The following is a 20,751-nucleotide window of genomic DNA, read 5'->3' as shown; positions in this document are numbered from 1 at the left end:
GACTCGACTTGGCTAGCTTTGTGGATTACTGTTAACGAGATTTAAGATTTGTCATATGATACCCTACCTTTAGTGTAATGTACTCTCCTCTACCTCTTCTGCACTCATTGCTCAGTATTTATATCGTACTCGAGTTGGGTTTTACGTATAGATATACGTAAATAAACGAACGCAACACCGGAATACCATTTATAGGTGCCAGAAGGTAATGACTTCGCAAGGACCTGGACGATAAATAAAAATTGTTCCTGTATTTGCGATATTGTTGGTGTATCTCGTATTTATGCACACACGCATTGGTCCGCAGACTTGACGGGTTGAGAGACATTAATCGTCTGCGTGTATTCATTGCCTTCTGTGGCAGGCTGTGCGGGTGGCAGAATTGTCATTGGTCATCAGATTCGTGAATGAATACGTCATCGATCGTGGGGGAATTTTTTGTTGGGATCTTGAAGATTTAGGAGCTGCAGTTTGAGCATTTCATGAGTTTTTTGATGATGTGTTTTTAAGAATTGAAAAAGCACCCTGAAATAAATCCTCAGCGTTAATTTTGAATGCTGAAATTTATTTCTCGATTTTTGGCGAATTTTCAAAATTTGCAATTCAGCAAATGTTGACATATTTTGCCAAATTTTGTCAAATACATGTTGCCAAATTTTGACAGACAAATGTTAAATTCTACTAAATTTTTGACAAATGCAAAATGTTGCCAAACTTTGACAAATGCAATGATATATTCTGCAAATAATTACAACTTTTTCTGAATTTTGCCATATTTTGCCAAATTGGGCGATATTTTCCATGTTTTGACAAATGTTGCTAAATTCAGCCCAATTTTGCTAATTGTGCTAAATTTGACAATTTTTTTCTAAATATTGACAAATGTTGCCATATTTTGCCATATTTTGTAAAGTTTTAGCAAATGCTTAATTTAAATATATTTTGACAAATTTTGATAAAAATGCTTTTTACTAAATGTTGATAAATTGTTCTGAATATGTATTAACATAAATGTTAAATTTTACTCAATTTTGACAAATTTAGGTAAATTCCGCTAAATTTTGACAAACTCTTGCTGAATTTTGATAAATGTTGCCAAATTTGGCTAAATTTTAACAAATGCCTTTTCAAACCCCTTGACAAAATTTGACAGAATTTGGCATCATTTGTCAATTAATTTAGCAAAAGTTGGCAATATTTGACAACATTTAGCAAAATATGTCAACCTTTGTCAAACTTTGGCAACATTTTCCAGAATTTCGTTACACTTTGCAAAGTTTCCCAAAATGAGTCAAAATTGGCAACATTTTGCATTTATCTGAATTATGCAAAATTTTGCATTTATCAAAAATTAGGCAAAATTTTATATTTTCTCAAAAATTGAGGTCGAAAATAAGTTATTTATAAAGCAGAATTTTTCCATTAGTTTCCCCAGTAAGAAAGTCCTCCCCCTCCCAAAAAATGAATTAGTTTTCAAAATAAAGTTTATTAGAGATATTTCTTCTCAAGAAAACACCTCACCAACATGCCTCCTTTTCAATTTTTTTATTTCATTTTTTTCAGTGTTTTTTGAAGGGAGGGGAAGGGTCAAAAAAATTAACGATTGAAATTCTAAATTCTAAAATATCAAAACAACATTATTTAACTTCTTCGATATTTTCAAGCAAAATCATCGTGTTGAATTTTTATGAAACTTTTTCGATATTCTTTCAAAATGATGTAGTAGGTACGTACCTATGTACATCAACCTTCCCGCCTAAAAACCATGAAAAAATCCAGTTTTGATACTGCTGTAGGTGATTTTTTTTTCAACAGACCTCCTAGACTCCTACCTTGATGGCTTCTATTTGGATTCTGGTGGAAAAAAATTCAAAAGATTTACCCCACTCCCCTCCACCCTTCAAAGTTCAAACTCGACTTTTCTGAATACAAATCTGATGCTTCAAATCAAATTGACATTGATTTCATCTCATCATCATCTCCTTCCTCCCTCACGTCGTCTTTTCGCATCCATTCCAGCTCCCTATGGGGTAACGTCGATACATTAACGCAATTCCGGGTGCTACCCACTCGTCTCCTTAATCGAATTTGCTTTCGTAATCTGGGCAGGCTTCGAGTTCGCCCAACTTTACGTATATTCTCGAGTCGACTTATTGGTTGCGGACTCGTACAGTATATTTTGCGAAACGTTCATATACGCGTATCGTACCGTCTCGTAACTCTTTTAACATGCTTTTTAATAGCAGAGCACAACAGCAAAGCAAAGCCGAAGAAACCGATAGACAGAGACAGGTAGATGGAGCGAGAGAGACAAAACACACGTGTACGTACCTCTCTACCTATATTGAACTTACAATATTCGCGTTTAATCGAAACTGGTTCAGATATATTCTGCAATCTTTATAAATGTATATCGCCGCCACTGCTATGCCATACCATGGTATACATGTACCATGGCTGTGGCGTGTATTTCGTCAAATCGAACCATATACCATACGTTTTAATTCATATTTGATTGCATTACTCGTGGTGGCGATCAACGTATAGCGCGAGTTGAGAACGGGGGGGGGGGGGTAGCAGGGGACGAGAGGTCGAGAGGGTATATTCAATCAACTCGTGTAGTAATATGTATACCTTATAATCGTCCCATCGGAGGTAAATTTTTTTTCGCTTCGTTAATAGCTATTTTTTTATGCACAATCTTCGTAAATCTTCACAGCGGTAGTCGAACCACGTGGTTTCCTCCACCTACCTCATCTCTTATTAAGCATTTTGGCGAGGAAAAAAAAATGGTACACCTGCGTTTCACACGCTGTGCCCCGTTACACGAGTAGGTATACACTCGTAGGTAATCCTCTAATCTCTATACAATTAGAATCCGTTGTTTCGGTGTTTGGAAAATTACCAAAAAAATTTTTTCTTCGTAGACCAAAAATTAATCTAAATAAAATCGTCGTCGTCTCTTCGTATATTCAGTCCTAGTCGTAGAACCGGTTCAGCGAGTCGAACCGAGAGAAAAAAATCTGCTGGCGATAGAACCTCTTCTCTTTATTATGACAATTCGTTTTTTCGCTGAAAAAATACGTGGTTTTGGACCTAAATTTAAATACGATCGGGTTGTAACTTGTAACGTTTTCGAATCGTAGTAGGTCGTACTTATAGGTGCAAAAAAAGGAGCAGAAGACGATGAACATGAGTGGTCGATGATTCGGAATCAATTTTATGCCAACTACACGAATTGATTTCATTTTACCTAACAAGGGTGAAGGGAGGCATCTTAACTGGGGAAAAAATTTTTGAACCACATAAAACTAGACTGAAGGAACATGCAAAAAGGTATTACCATAGTCAAAATTTCAAACGCTAAAAAACATTTTTCGATTTTTGGACAATTTTTGAAAATCAAAGGGCTCAAAATGAGAAAAAATCGAAATTTCACCAAATCCACCTGGAAATATTGAATTTAGTACAATATACAAGTCATTTTCGACCTTCCGAATCGACTAGAAACTGTTTCAAACTGTTTTGAACTGTTCTGGAGCCTCAAGCAGGTTTTTGAAAGTTGAAAAATTTACCAAATGAAGTTACATGCCTAAAATTTATTCTGCATCTCAATTTCAACATAATGAATCGATTGAAGTTGCTTTTAAAACGTTCTGGAGCCTTCAGCGATATTTTGGAAATTTCTGTTTTCCAAAAAATCACACAAAATCGATTAAAATCGACTTTAGGACGTGAAGTAGTGACCTAACGCTAGAGAATCCAAAACAACTTGAAACCGTTTAGAATCTAAAGTTCAAAAAAGTAATCAAGAAGTTACAAGATGTGAGAAAAACATAAAATCACAAAAAAATTCAAAAAATTTCATTAAAAAATATGTAGGCAGGTACAAAAAGTATTTCCTGGTAACTGGCAAAAAAATTATACTTTTTCCAAATTTTTGTCTGAAAAGTGAGGCTAGGTATGTAGTTTACAACTTTTTTGAGATAAAGCAAGACATTTTTTTTTTTTTGGCAATTTTTGATAAGTTATAAGAATGACAATTTTTTTTAATGTCAAAAATTGCCAACAGAGTTTTGTTTTATCTCAAAATAATTTCTGGTAGAAAAGGGGGATTCTGACCAATTTAGCGAAATACAGAAATTTTTCTTTTGGAAATTTTTTGAAAAAATCGAGACCTTTGAAATTTTTTTCCAAACAAGTTACTAAGTGATTTTTGACCAAAAAAAAATGAAACATTGTACCAATTTTCATCAAAAAAGTAGGTCTTTTTTAGGTAATTTTTGGTAAAAAGCGAGAATTTTTGTCAATTTTCAGCAAAAAAACAAGATTTTTTGGAAATCACAGAAAAAATAGGAACATTGTTTTGCGATGCAAGCTTTGTAGAAAAAGTTGGCTTTTTTTGCAACTTTTTGGTAAAACAGTAACTTTATGTTTGAAAAATGTTGACAAAAAGCTAGACATTAATATTTTTAGCAAAAACCAAGATTTTTAAAAATTTTGGAAATTCTTGGAAAATAAAAATAAGTCTTTTTGGAGTTTTTTTTTTTCAAATCATCAATTTTTGTATAAAACAGTCCTTTTTGGAAATTTTCAGGGGGGGGGGGGGGGTCAAATACTACATTTCTAGGTCAATTTGGTAAAATGTTGATTCTTTTTTTCATTTTTAGCTCAAATCTGATTTTCAAAAATTCACCAAAAATTGAAAAATGCGCAGCTTAGCATCTAAAATTTTGGTTCGTTGTGTGTTTTTTGGATGCACTTTTTATTAACATTCTCTGTTACTAAATTGGTCACACGATGAATTTTCACATTCCATAATAATGATTTCTCTCGTTATTCTGAACGGTGTCAAAATTTGGCCATGTTTGGCAACATTTGTCAATTTAGTAAAATTGACACTGTTTGATTGACAACATTTGGGAAAATTTGGCATCATTTGTCAAAATCTGGCAAAATTTGTCACCATTTGATAGAATTTGTCACCATTTGGCAGAATTGGTCACCATTTGGCAGAATTGGTTACCATTTGGCAGAATTTGGCGGAATTTTGCAACATTCGTCAATTAACTTGGCAAGAGTTGGCATTATTTGAAATTTTTTGCAAAATATGCCTACATCTGTCAAAATTTGACAAAGTTTTGCAACATTTGTCAAAGTTTGTCAAAATTTGGCATCATTTGTCAATATTTGACAAAATTTGTCAACATTTGACAAAATTTGTCAACATTTGGCAGAATTTGCCAACACTTGTCAATCAACTCGGCAAAAGTTGGCAATATTGGACAAAATTTTGAACATACCTGATTTGTCAATATTTGTCAAAATTTACTAAAATTGGCACTATTTGACAACATTTGTCAAAATTTGGCATAATTTGTCGTCATTGTCAAAATTTGGAAAAATTTGGCATAATTTTGCATCATTTGCCAATAACTTGGCAAAAGTTAATATTTGACAATATTTTGCAATATATTTCTACAATCGTCAAAATTTGGCAAAATGTGTTAAAATTGGCAAAATTTTGCATTACATATTTTGTCAAAATTAAGTAAGATTTGTCAAAATTTTTGAGTCATTTGCAAAGTTTGGCAGCTTTTATTTAAAAGTAGTAAAATTTAACTTTTGTAAAAATTAGTCATGTTGACATTTGTCAAAATTTAGCAAAATTTGGCAATATTTGACATGGCAGAATGTCAACATTTTGCATTTATCAAAATTAGGCAAAATTTTTCATTTGTTAAAATTGGGCAACATTTTTCATTTGCCAAAATTGGGCAAAATTTTTCATTTATCAAAATTGGGCAAAATTTTGCATTTGTCATTTAGCAAGTTTTGCAACACTTATCAAAATGTAGTAAAATTTTAACTTTTGTGTTTTTTGTCAAAATTAGGCAACATTTTGCATTTGTCAAAAAGCAAGTTTTGCAACACTTATTAAAATTTCAACTCTTGTGTTTTCTGTCAAAATTAGGCAACATTTTGCATTATTGTCAAAATTTAGCATAATTTGGCAAAATTTGACATAGCAAAATGTCAACATTATTTTGTTAAAATTTGGAAACATTTGTAAAAATTTAGCAAAATGTCAACATTTGTCAGAATTAGGCAACAAATGTCAAAATTTGGCAACATTTTTCAACTTTTTTTATTTGTTAAAATTTAGCAAAATTTAGCTGACTTTGACAATATTGATTAAAATTAGCCAAGTTAGTCAACATTTGATTGAAACGTCGTAAAAACTGCTTAAAAAATACATAAAAACACTGAATTTGTTTAAAATTTTCAAGAGATGATGAAATTTGACCAAATTTAGCAATTGCATGAATTATTGTTAAAATTTATTTAAAATACCGTCGAAGAAGAGGAGGCGCATTCAAATTCCTTTCGGAGGAATAATTTGTTGAAAAATGAATTTAAAAAAGAGCTAAAATAAATACAATTTTTTAAACTTTTTCATACTCATAATGAAAAGTTGAACTTTAATTTTAAAAGTTCGGAAATCATGAAGGTTATTTTATTAGACCATCGTAAAAAACTTGTACACATTTTGAAGTATCGAAATTGATATTTTTGGAAGCACTAATTTTGATTCTGATCTTCAATACCTCCCTCCTCCTATTCAATAAAAAACTCCTTCGGGAAATTTAAATTTCGGAATTTGTCAAAGTCACGTTTTGAACGTTCTGATTTTGATTTTCGTCGTGAATCGAGGTTTAAAATCCCAAGGTACTGAGACCATACCCTCGCCAAGTCAAAATGTAGAGCACGATCGCAAATTCAGATTACTACATGTGACCTTTTTTTAAATCCGAGTCCAAATTCGAGATTGGAGATTTCAAAGTCACGCATCTTCTTGGAATGATCGAATGAATACAAAATCTCATCAACGTTGTCGAGTCACCATTCATCATTACCAACCAAATGACCAAGAGGGGGAAAACTAGGTACAAATGGACCGAGCATGAGAAGAAGAACACAGCAGGCAAATGACCACATCACGACGACGACCAATGTTACGACGACGTCGAACAATGTTTGCAAGACGACGACAATTGCTCGTTGATTTTTTGGGTACCTAGGAAGAACATTATACACAGAAGTACAAGTACAAGTGCACACAGTATACGTATAGAGCTGACAATGTTGCCAGCATTGTACCTGTACTATAGTGTTGGTCCATTGAATGGTTTCTTTTTCCTTCATTGTACTTGTACCTTCGAGCCTAGGTACATATAGTTTAATACGTCTGAGTTTTGTACTTTACCTAGCTAGTACCATAGGCAGTCTAGGTACTTCTAGTTATCGTGTACAACGAAAAAATAAGAAAAAAAATACTTACATACACACAAAATAAGCCAATGGAAAGAATAATGGGTAGGAAAAAAAAACCGAGAAGAAATCCTGTTTGTCACGCCCGAATAATTTCTCGCAGTCTCGTCGGTCAACAGTATTCACCGCAGAGTATTACATAAAAATGCACGCTACTAACACAGTTACACCTTTTTCATCTTTCTCTCTCACATCAGTTGCTCATTTTACATGGTTGTTGTCGCCGTCGACGACGTCGTCGTCATCGTCGTGCTACTGTCTCTCTCTCTCTATCTCGCTTCCCAACAGCCACAGCCGACAACCAGTTCGTGAGCCTCGATGAATATGTATAATATTTGTGTTTGTTATTTGACGAAAAATACCTTAAATAATTACCCGAGTTGATGAATAAAACACGTGGCCTTTAATCGCGTGTTCTTAGACAATACGAAGGGCAAAGACATCTACTGTTATAGTTTTTCTTTATTTTTTATCTTATAATTATTTCAAAGTTTTGCTAGGAGTAAAGTGATCAGGATTTCGGATTCTGGCTCGTGAAAGAAAAATCCATTTAGATGCCTGAGGCAGGTAGCTATGGAAATCTCCACCTAACCGGGCCTTCTTTACATGGCTCGAATCAACTCGCGAATAATCGAGCCTTCGTCATCGTCGTCGTCGCGAAATTCCGTAATTCGCTACGATTTTGAGACTGGCGAATTCTGAAGATGAAACCAGTTTTGGTATACATGATGTTCGCATCGCGGATGCAAATCCAAAGCTTACTTTAGCTGTGATTCGTTTCGTTGCCTAGTTGGATTAGCATTCTTTATCGATACGAATATGTGTACGAGGAAGATCCCAGTCCCAGCAGTCCTTATGTAGATATTTGCAGACTGACCTATGTAATAAATATTCTCTCGGGCACCGTTCGAGTCGTCGTCATCGTCGTCGTTAATCTAAAAAAAAAAAGTACAGCACGGTTTGGGTTCTAACGGTAGCGATAGTTTCGCAGAAATGGTTGAGTCCTTGATGAAGAGGTGATCTAATGTTAGTCATTGTGGTAGCTCCGGTTTTTAAAAAGAGGAGAAAAATTGTTTACTTCCCTGTGAGTGTATTTTTCGACTTTATGAGCTGTAATGTTCTATTTTACAGCGCTCCTTAAATTCAGATAGTACGGTCTCTGAGAGCAGGGCTTTTTGGGGGGGATGCAGCCCCCTCCCTCCATAGGAAAATTCGAAAATATCGAAAAATTGCCATAAAAACTAACAAATTAAAATGGAAAAAAAAATAATTTTGGTAAATTTTTCAAAAAAATTTGAATTTTTTTTAGATCAAAATTATCCAAACACAAAATGTATCGAGGTTGCCACATTGAAAATTTTGAATTATGGAACATTATTATTATTACATACTTGAAGAGCAAAAAAAAAGTGACCAAAATTGTTTATTTCAAAAAGATTCAAATACTGGTCCTTTGAATTTTGGAATTTTTCGAAGACTTTCTTTTCCCTTCCCAATCTCATTGTGATTCCAAATATTCCTGCTGTCTTCAGATTAGGCATCTACATATTATTTAAATTCTTCAGTCAGAAAATTGCGGAATCTGCTGTTCTCAAAAATTTTGGTGCGGTTGAATCCCCTTCAAATGAGCTTTCTGGGGTCAAAATTATTTTTCGAGGTTCATTTTTTATGTAATTTTTGGATTTTGAGTCAAAGAAGTCAGCTCGATGCCAAAATCTCCAAAACTGACTGAAAGGACATTTACTCCCTCCTCCTTCTCTTCCTCTCTCCTTACTTTGTCTCATGATCATGAATCATGATACCCCAATATTATTGGAATAAGGAGTTGAAATTCCTGAAATGAAGTTATTCAGCATATTTGAGGGAGGGGGAGAGGGAGGCGATAAAATTCGAACTTTCAAATTTCAATAAGAGCTACACTAACCGATCCCCTCCCCCCCCGCCTCGATTATAGCTTCATGACCCATCGTTATGCTTTGTTGATCAAGTGATGAAATTCGTCGCTGTTGATGTTGGAGAAAATTTGACACCCCCCCCCCTCCCCACCTTCCTGTCTCAGTTCATCGCTATTCTGTGATTTGGTACATAGTTGACGATTTTTAACTGGGAAAAGTCTAAGAAACTTATGTCTCTGAAAAGCTGGATATTCTGTTGAACTTCTTTGAAATACTTTTTTTTTTTTTTTTTGGATTTCTATTCCATTTTTTTGAGTGTTTGGAAATTTGTGACGTTTAGAAGAATTTGAACTATGAAGACTTTGAAAATTTATAGGTAATCGTTTCTATTCAATTTGTGATGATGCAATAATCTTGCAATTCAATTATAAACACCCCAAAAAAATTTTTACTCCTCGATTTTTGATTATTTGTTTTTTCAAAGTATTTTTCAATTTTCTTTTGATTGATTTTTGTGGACAATAAAAAAAAAAATATTGTTCTTTTTGGCGTTTTGAAGACTATTTATTTCATGAAATGATTTTTTAAACTATTTTTAGATTTTTTAAGAAAATTTTTTTGTCATTTTATGAATTTTTTGAGTTTTTCTGTCCTCTTAGAAATATTAATCATCAAGAAATTAAAATTCTGCATAATTTTAAGCAATTTAAATTACTTCATGTGGTTTTCTCCACCTTTTTCGCAAGTTTTTTTAAATTTTCCCTCTTTTTTTTAGTAATTTTTCTAAAAATTTATTTTTCTTATCAGGGAACCTCTTGAGGTGTCTGCCACCGATTTGAATAGGACAATGATTTTTGGGGAAAGAATGATCTGAAATAAATAATGACCAAAATTTCAGCTGCCGAAATGAGTTTTTTGATTTTTGACGAATTTTTGAAAATCCAAAATTTATTATTTTCGGCAATTTATGCTTTTTAAAAAAATACAAACATACAATTTAGTAAAAATGGTGAAAAAAATCAGTCCTAAAACAAGTATCAACTCTCCCCATACCGGATTTCATCAATTTTGAGCCATTCTGGAGCCTCCAGCATGATTTTAAACTTCTCCAGTAGGTACATAAAAAGCACACTCGAGTTGTTCGCCTGAAAAATCAGCTGAATTGTGATGAAACTCTTTGAACAGGTCAAGAATAAGGGAAAACTGAATTTTTAGCTGTCCAAATACTTTCCACGCCTTCTGGAGAAATTTTATAATTCTGGAAAAGTCAAAAATCGTACCATGGGCTCCAGAATGGTTCGAGATGGTGAAATTCGGATTTGATGTCCGGGGGGAGGGGTGATTTTTGTCAAGATACATCCATTTGTGAACATTTTAAAAATTTCTTCACGAACAGAAATTTTTTTATTTTTTTGAGTTTCACCCAAAATAGTAAAATTTGATTTGAGGTGGTTTATATGGGTTTCAGGGCTACTTTTCATTGTTTTTAATTGAAAAAAAAAAGAATATCAAAGTTAATCAATTTTGGATTTTTGAAAATTGGTCAAAAATCGAAAAATAATTTGAGCAGCTGAAATTTTGGTTATGGAGGGCTTCAAACCACGTTCTTTCCAAAAATTTTAGTACCCACTGTTCAAATTGGCGACGAGCACTTCGAGGGGTTCCCTTTTTGTGACAATGAGAAAATTCATAAATTTTGTGAAACTTCAGAAATTCGCTTCGTCAAAAAATTTTCCAAACATTTTTTTTATGTTTTTGGATTTTGACGATTAATTTTCGATTTCGATTGCTGAACTTTGTTGCTGATGAAATTTTTAAAAAATTGAGAAATTTGAAATAAAGATAGAAAGTTTGTTAAATTTTTGCTGTCCTTGCCCCAATTGACGTCATTTTTATCGCTTTGGCTTTTCACTTTAAATCTGCCAATAGAAGCTCAACTGATTCTATTTTTTAAAAAGACCCAAAAATTTCAATAAGTTGACTGTTAATTTTGAGTAATTAGAATAAAATTTTCAGATTCAATATTTTTGAGGGTATTGTTTCGAATGTCGTGGTTTACGTATAACGATTAAATGGCCACAAAAATGGAGATTCCATTCGTGTAAAAATATAATTCTTTCTACTAGCTTTTTTAAAAATAATGTGCAGGTGCACTTTGTAATAGCCTCTACATTCATGCCCTCTGACTCGAGAAAATTGAAAACAAACTGAAACTCGTATAAAGCTTTAGTTGAAACTTGAAACCTCAAATGATATTACGAGTACTTTTCAGAACGACAAAGGTTAGGCGAAAGCTCTCTAATACAAATCGTGATCCAGTCATTATCGATTTGATTGCCTTTTTTTGTTCAATTCTCGAAACGGGACTTGGGCAGTAATATCGAGAAAAGCAAAAGTATCGGAGGAGGGAAGGGTGTAGGAAAACCGTAACTCGTAATTTGTTAAGTAGGTAAGTAAATACCTATTAATCTACTATACGAACGAGTATTCGACATGTGGGGCAAATAACCTCGCACGCTTATGAAATTTTCCCTGGGATTTCTCTCGCCTCTCCTGGCTCTCTCGGTCTTCATTCGTAGATAGGTAGAGGTACCTACACGTCTATACTAATGATAAAATAAAATGAAAAAAAAGATTAAGGAATAAATAGGTATAGAAAAGAAAGGAACGAAATGGAAAAAAACACACCTATACGTCAATACAGATGATAAAAAAATTACCAACTCGCGGGCTGAGATTTTTATTATTTTATATACTAGTTATTCTATTTTTACGATCGGTCAGATGGTTGGGTATAGTACTATGGGTATGTGTAAGGCTTAGACTCTGGCCGTTGGTAGCAGTAGGAGCAGCAGCGGTATCAGATGCATGAGTATATGAGCATTATAAAAATATATATGTACTATATTTATATTATAGATCTATATATTTAGTTTAGGTATGGTACAGTATACCTATACACATTTATAAGATGGGTAGGTAGTAGGTAAAGGTATAAGATTTTACGACTTATTTAAAGACGGGAATTAAAATTTCTCTTCTAGCTGTGGTTATAAGCGCGCCAAGACGAGGAGGAAAGAGTATCTCGGTGTGGAGCTGGCCAATGTGCGATGCCTATAGTAAGAAATCTGTGTAAAAATGTCGGGTTGTTAACTCTCGGGGGAAAAGTAGAACGGTGTTTTTTTCTAATTAAACGTGCACATGTACGATATACCTACGTTCTGTACCTCTGTATAGCCTATACCGTAGATGAACGTTTATTTTACGAGAGATGTGGATATCTATAAGGTATAATGCGTCTACCTGTGTGTGTGTGTGTGAGATGAAATTCTGCTGGGATGAATGAAGTACTTATTATTGAGAAACCGAATGAGAGAGAGATGAAGATGCCAAAGAGGCACGATTTGATTTTGTTTTTCACGATGTTACCGAACTCCGAAGGTATCCGTGGATAGCTGGCGTTTTCTCGTTTATAAATCATTTTTAGATGTGTAATGTAATTAAAACGAAGCGTATTGCATTTCAAATGGTCTTTATGGGCTCGAGATGCGATTGCGATGATATAATGATGTCAAAGTTGGTATATTGTTACGTTTCTGTTTCGTTATTGATAACGTTACTGATCGATAACTTGGTAGATGGACCATTACATGCTACAAATACGTTCAATTTCTTTTTCAGCCATCGTTAAAGGTCTTTCTGCGGAATTTTGATCTCAAAATAACGATTTAATTATGTTTTCGTTACGTTTCCATAACGTTTTTAGTGTTTAAAATACATCCCTGATCAATCTGACGACGTTTCTAGTCTTCTAAAAATTGCCTTTTGTGTGATAGTCGTCCTAAAGTAATGAATTTATTACGTTATACAGTCATCGTTTCTGATACGTTATTGGGAACGTTATTGAAAAAAATTGGCTGATAGACCATTAGATGCTATAAATGTGTTCAATTACGTTTTCATTCATTGTCAGAAGTCTTGATTTCATTTCGTTTTTATTACGTTTCCATAACGTTTTTCATGTGTTACCGTTACCAATCAATAACGTTACTCAGATGGAATGAGATTTGCTGTCGATGAATTTCCAGAAGTTGCCTTTTGTATATTATTCACCCCAAAATGACGAATTCATAACGTTTCATATTGTTTCTGAAACGTTATTTGTAGCGTTAATGACCACCAGACGTACAGATGAATCGGGTTGTCTTACTGATGAATTCTGTTGCGCGTGCCATAGTCAAGATATTAATATTGCCTTCTGTCGAACTGTAACCTTCTAGTAACGGTTCCATAGAGTTTCTGATACGTTTCCATAACGTTATGAGAATCGTTACCAAGCAATAGTTTGACATAAATGTGATTTAATGTGTGCATTCATATCATATCGGTGTTTTTGTAGCCATTTCAGTGTAAATTACAATATGTAGTGATTTTGTAACGTTTCCAAAACGTTATTAGGACGATAACGAAACGAAAATATTGGTGGAAAAGTTTTATATTGTCTAATATACGTTTAATTGCGTTCTTCGGTATCCGAACGTATCATCACTACGTTATTAGCACATCAAAATAACGTTTCTGTTTCGTTTCTGGGATTTTTTTATGATATCATGAGTCAGAAATATGACTGAAGAGTTGATATGAGCATGCTTTTCCAGTATGCTTTTTTTCTACCATAAAATGATGATTACAGATTCATAGCAAAGGAATAGCATTTTCATCAAGTTTTCATAGCGTTTCTGTTTCGGTATCGATATCAGTATTTGGTAAAAATGTGTCGATTTAATTGGACCTAATTTTAAATACGTTTCTTCACGTTCCCTCGCTCAAACGCTATAATATAGATTTGTTAATCCTAGAATAACGGTTTTTATTACGTTTCCGTATCGTTTTTGGAACGTTATTGCAGCTTTAACGCTTCAAAAATATGGAAATTGAATAAAAGCCATATTTGATATCATCTTCGAGGTGAAATCGCGAAATTGTGGCACCAAGTTGACGATTTTAGCAGTCAATATATCGTTACTGTAACGTTATTAACCTCATAACGTTATGATTACAAAACGGAAAAATTACAAAAATGTATCGTTGTAATTTTTCAATTACATATCTTGAAATTACAATTATAGAATTTTAACGTTATTACCAAGATTCTGTTACGTTTCCATGGCGTTTCCGTTACGTTACTGACAATGAAATTGAATCTGGTATTTTTGGAGTACAAAATATGAATGCACGTGAAATTCTAGGTGAACTATTAGGTTACATTCCTATCAAACAACTATTCTTATTTCGTTATTTGAGCGTTCCAGTAACGTTATCGTCACGTCATGCTGTAAAATCATTCGTAAACAATTTGGATTGGAATACATTAATTTTTGAGCAAATTCTTTTACCAGAAAAGTTTACATAACTGAGTAAATTGCAAGTGAATTATGTCGTTCGTGAACGATTCTCACTGTTGTATTCGTTAAAAATGATTCGAATGAGTTGAATCATCATATTCCTTGCGAAATGAGAAAAATAAACTAAGTTTTGAAAATGTAAAGTTTTTGTGGTTTTCTCAAAAATGTTATCTACTTATTCGCATTCAATCGCTCCTCTCCCTCCCTCCCTCCCTCCCTCCCTTCCTTCCTCCCTCCCCCCCCTCCATCACATCAAAGAAATAAAAAACATTTTTCTTCGAATTGAATTGTATTATTAGAATTATTTTTTTGCATAATTGTGCCCCTTTCATTTATTAATGAGACAATTTCTTAATGTATGTTTTAGGACGACAATCCTAGGAATATAAGGATCATAATAATTGGCTCACCCTTCCTGAGATGATGAATATATTTGCAGCACATTTCACACTGTGTACGTATACTATACGGAAGAATCGAATGATCGTCGTTAACCTTCCTCGAAACGAAAGTGAATTGGATACCGAGAAACAATCATCCTGATTACTCATAATAATTTGATGCCCGTAAGTAAACCACGTATCATTTTTATTGTTTTATGAGTCGAGATGTAGCAAGATGAGACGTATCAGGGGATCTGGGTTATCATCTTATTAAATCGAACTGAAATCGAACATGGAAAAGGAACTCCTTGAATTTATTATTTTCAAATTTCGGATCAGGGACCCTTCCGAACTCACTCCCTCTCTGATTTGAACGAAAACAAGCTAGATCAGAACGGCTTGTTCGAAAACCCTCCTCGTAATCAAAATTTCAGGAGCTATAAATTCAATTTTTGAATTTTTAGCGAATTTTTGAAAATTTTAAAAATTTTATAGAGCTGTTTCAAGGGCAAGTTTTATTTTTTCTTTCTTCCGTGAAATATAATTAATTTTTTTGGGCAAAGTATTCAACTCTCACACATAAGCAACTACCAATTTTGAGCCATTCTGGAGCCTCCAGCAATTTTCCAGCTTTCTCCAGAAATTTTTGAATCGCTTTAGAAAGACCAAAAATGAAATTTTGAATATCCAAGATTATGACACTTTGAATAGGAGACCCCTGCAAAAAATTTCCAACCCCCCCCCATAACCTCTCTCCCCCTGATCCCCATTATCAACTCCCTGTCAATTTTCACACTCTCGTAAAAAATCTATCCTCAATTTCTCACACAAATGCTTGTTTTTTTCCATCATCCTAAGTACATATACGTCGAGTATAAATCGAATACGCGATTTTGGCTGATAACACAAAAACACCATTAATTCGCCTAAGTAGCCTATATCTCGGCATCGTTGGCGGATAATTTACGCGAAATAAAAGAGGAATCTTTTTAATGAGCGAGCGTCAGCTTCGAGATGAATGATCGAATAATTAAGTAGGTAAAAATAAAAACAAGGAATACGTATACGTCTTCGCCGGCACGTCGGTTGCGCCCGAAAGCCCGAGTAAAAGGATGCGAAACGTGGACGAAAAAAAAAGTAAATTATACCAAACATAAATCATATCGAAGAATGACAATTTACGTATAGTTGCGTAAGTGAAATTATCAACGTTAGTATACTAAAAGAATAAAAAAAAAAGAAAAGAAGAAAAAAACGAAGAAAATTAATGAGGAAATACGTACGTACTACGTACGTGTGTAGTATGTACAGCTGTATATTCATTAGTACACATTATAAGAGGAGTATGGCGTAAGATTGTGAAGTGTGATGAGATGAGGTGATGGTGGAGGAGAGGAAGGGAAGAGGGTATATAAACCAACGATGAAGATGATACAGTGAACTATACTTTAGTCCTGCAATAGTTTGGTTTGAGTAAGCACTTGTCGATAATGATGAGTAGGTATTCGATTCAGAAAAAATAAAATTTCCTAAACATTCGATAAAAGTTGACTTCAAATCATGGTCGAATTAGAGAAAAAAATTCGTCCGGAATGAAACCAGCTCCCGTATAAGGCATCGAACTATCTCACACTGGCATTCGAGTCTCCAGAATAATACATATTAAAGAAGAAGGAAAAAATCTTCACTCGTGGCCCATATAGCCGGCTAACAACTCCGGTTAACAATTAAATTTTAACGATACGTTTATCCGTGCAGCAATAATAGCCTAACTGCCCGGCTAGCTCGTCTGGTCTGTGGTCTGCTCACTGCTGTTTTGGAACATTACACAGTGGCGTACTCGAGTCAGCATGGGGCATCGTCATGGGGCAAGGCAAAGAGACAGGAGGGTATCTGCGAACCGTAGCGAAAGATTGTGGCTAATAATTTGTACTCTGTATGTGTTGTCCGTTAGTTTTACTTTTCATTGTTCTTAGTAAGTATGATCGATGGATGAGGTGCAGAAGGGGGAGGGGGGAGGGAAATTATACTGCTACGAAATTCGCTAGTCGTGATTATTATTATCATCATCGTATGACCGAACGATGCAACGATGATAAGGATCTTGGAGTTTGAGTATTTCTGTTTGTTGTGTATTTTTTTTTTTTTTTTTTGGTAGGTAGCGAAATTTCAATATCACTGTTTCTGGATCAGTGTTTTTGGTGTTTGCGTTTCCTCTTTTTATATTTAGTTGTGGATGTACGAGTGATGAGGTTGATTTGATAAGTATTTGGTGGGATCTTGATCTGGATCTAGGTCTTTCGTATAGTGGTATTGATTTGGTCGTATAATGGTGAATCTGACGCTGTGGAGGAATCACCAGTACAGCTGGTTGGATTGTGAGTTATAGGAAAACGTGAGCTGATGCCGGAGCAAGAGGGAGAGAGAGATGATCGAACTCGATAGGCGCATTTTTTCACGTATCTCGTTATTTTTTTTTTTCAACATCATCGTCGTCCTCGTCATCATCATCATCTTGAATTCGACGTAACGTCCGTCAGTCAGGGAGATCATCGAGAATGAAGTACTAATTCTTGTATACGTGTTTGGGCTAAAATATAGGTAAAAACTAGGATTTATAGGTGTTGGTGTAACATATGTCGTAGTTCCGTCTCTCAGTGAGATTTTTAAGAATATGTAGTTTCAACACTTCCTGTGTCTCTCCTTTTCTTTTCATCCGAACTGCGGAATATTTAATCGACGAAGTTTTTGAACTGTGATTAGAAACATCCATTAAAATTCTATAGAATTGTATCTGAAAAGTGAGCAAAACATACGAGACTAGAATTTTTCGATTTTCTTGAAATGGCAGGCTTATTGTGGGCCTCACAGAGCTCATACTTAAAAACTAGGTCATTGGATTTTTTTTTAGTTCTTTTGAAATTTGGGACTTTCTTGAACTACGAGTTTTGTATCTGAGAAATGAGTTGAAATTCGGAATCAGCGTATTTAAAAAAAAAAAAATAGATCACTCGGTTTTTTAATTTTTATTTTTTTTGAAATTTTAGAGCCCTGTTGAACTGTGATCAGAAACTTGAATGAACATTTTTGTATTCTCAGGCTTATTGCGAAGTTCAGTAGACTCAAATCTCAAAAATAAGTTTAAATTAGAAATCAGAGCATTTAAAAAATTTTTAATTTTGATTGAAATGTCTCAAGCAGCTTACATTTGAATTTTGAAAACCAAGTTGAAATTTGAATTTAACACCATTAAAACCTTAGCAAATCATTGGTCGGATGAATTTTCAATTTTTTTCAAATCTGAGAGCTTATTTCGAGATTTAGACGGCTATCAAAAACATAACAAACGATACGTCTCATGATTTTCAATTTTTCATTCCCAAATTTGATAAGAATTGAGGAACAGTATATCTCTTTAGGGTACTGAGATCGTAGGACAAAAACAAAAATGGAAGGAAAGTCTCCTCTCCTTGGACATTTTTCATGTTTTTTGCTTGAAATTTGATGGTTAACGATAATTTAATCATAAAAATACCACTAATTTACGAAAAAAGTTGTCTGTAATTTACAAAAAAAAAAAAAAAAAAAAAAAACATTTAATCGCGAAGACATTATCAATAAATTTGCAAATAAATTACCAGTAATTTACGTATAAAAGAATGGCTAAAAATTCACAAAAAACGATCGGTAATTTACCAAAAATTACCTACCAGTATTTTACAAAAAAATTATCTGAAATTTAAGAAATTTTCGAAAAATTACCAAAAATGTAGCAAACTTTACAATACCAGTGATTTATCAAAGGTTGTAATTGATTAAGGAAATTTTTGGTAAAAGAGGACGAATAATTAACGAAGGTAGGTAATTTACCAAAACCAAAATACGAGTAATTTGTAAAGAAATTGTCATTATTTATGAGTAATTTATCAAGGAATTATCAGCAATTACAATAAAATTACCAGTAATTACCATGGAATTACCAGGAATTACCAGAAAATTACCAGTAATTATCATAAAATTACCAGTAGTGCACCAGGAAATTACCAGTAGTTTACCAGGAAAATACCAGTACCTAGTTTACCAAAATTTACCTTACCATAAAAAATTACGAATGATTCACCAAAAAAATTACAAGTAATTTACCGAGAAATTACGAGTGATTTACCACAAAATTACGAGTAACTTGCCAACAAATTACGAGTAACTTACCAAGAAGTTACGAGTAATTTACTAACAAAAAATATTGGTAATTAGCAAAAAATTACGGATAATTTACCAAGAAATTACGAGTGATTTACTAACAAAAAATGTTGGTAATTACCAAAAAATTACGGATAATTTATCATAAAATATGTAAAATGATGAAAATTACCAATAATTTACCAAAAAATAATGATTAGTTTACCATAAAAAATTACGAGCAAATTACCCCAAAAAAATACGTGTAATTCACGAAGAAATTAGAGTAATTTACCAAGAAAATTACCAGTAATTACCAAGAAATTACCAAAACATTCCTGATAATTTACCAAAAAAAGATGAAAATTACAAATGATTTACCAAAAAATTACGAGAAATTTCAGTCTTTTTTTGGTAAATTATCAGGAATGTTTTGGTAATTTCTGGGTTTACTGGTAATTTTCTTGGTAAATTACGAGTAATTTACCAAAAAATTACGAGTAATTTATCAAGAAATTACGAGTAATTTATCAAGACATTACGAGTAATTTACCAAGAAGTTACAAGTAATTTACCAAGAAATTACGAGTAATTTACCAAGAAATTACGAGTAATTTACCAAGAAATTACGAGTAATTTACCAAGAAGTTACGAGTAATTTACCAAGAAGTTACGAGTAATTTACCAAGAAATTACGAGTAATTCACCAAGAAATTACGAGTAATTCACCAAGAAATTACGAGTAATTTACCAAGAAATTACGAATAATTTACCGAGAAATTACGAGTAATTTATCGAGAAATTACGAGTAATTTACCAAGAAATTACGAGTAATTTACTAGAAAAAATTACCGGTAATTACCAGAAAATTACCAAAACGTTACGGATAATTTGCCAAAAAATTATAAAAATTACAAATAATTTTCCAAAAAATTACGAGGAATTTGTCAAAAGAATTACGGATGATTTACCATAAAAATTACGAATAATTTACCAAAAAAAATTACCAATAATTACCAGAAAATTACCAAAACATCTTGGATACTTAATTTACCAAAAAATGACGAGAGTGACCAATAATTTACCAAAAAATAATGAATAATTTACTATAAAATTTACGAGCAAATTTACCAAAAAAAAATACAAGTAATTTACCAAGAAAATTACCGGTAATTACCAAACCATTACAAATAATTTATTAAATTTACACCGAAATGAAAAAAAAAATCGGTAATTTTTTTAGCGGTTATTTTTTTTAAAATTATTTATTATGGTTACGGTTAAGGGTTACGGTTATGACTCAAAAAAATAAAGGTTATGGTTAAAAATAAAGGTTACGGTTTTCTTTCATTTATCAAAAATTAATTGCACTTCAATGTCAAAAAAGTGCGCCTGCAGAGGAAAAAACGAAAAAAATGCTATTTCACAGCCAATTTTTGAGTTTGAAGAAAATTTTAGACAAATTGAGCCCTTTTTTTCTAAAAAAAATCATAATAAATGTCATATTTTACACGAAAAAGTGAGATTTTTACTTTAAAAAAATAACCGTTATGTATT

At 33.1% G+C, this 20,751-nt stretch overlaps 1 protein-coding gene and 1 long non-coding RNA gene across 2 annotated transcripts in view; one reads left to right on the top strand and one right to left on the bottom strand.

Annotated features, from left to right (window-relative positions):
* Nucleotides 1-20,751, top strand: part of LOC135846643 (uncharacterized) — a 240,844-nt gene that overhangs the window by 119,456 nt on the left and 100,637 nt on the right. Inside the window, exon 8 of the long non-coding RNA XR_010558995.1 lies at nt 15,000-15,198. This is a non-coding gene — a long non-coding RNA (uncharacterized LOC135846643). The remainder of the gene's footprint in view (nt 1-14,999; nt 15,199-20,751) is intronic.
* The window catches only part of LOC135846642 (putative uncharacterized protein DDB_G0282133), a 144,847-nt gene that overhangs the window by 115,453 nt on the left and 8,643 nt on the right, over nt 1-20,751 (bottom strand). The gene's annotated exons all lie outside the window — the stretch shown is intronic.

The sequence above is a fragment of the Planococcus citri genome, chromosome 5, assembly GCF_950023065.1.
Source record: "Planococcus citri chromosome 5, ihPlaCitr1.1, whole genome shotgun sequence".
NCBI lineage: Eukaryota > Metazoa > Arthropoda > Insecta > Hemiptera > Pseudococcidae > Planococcus > Planococcus citri.
The sequence above is the reverse complement of the archived record's forward strand: the minus strand, read 5'-3'. Positions and strand labels throughout refer to the sequence as shown.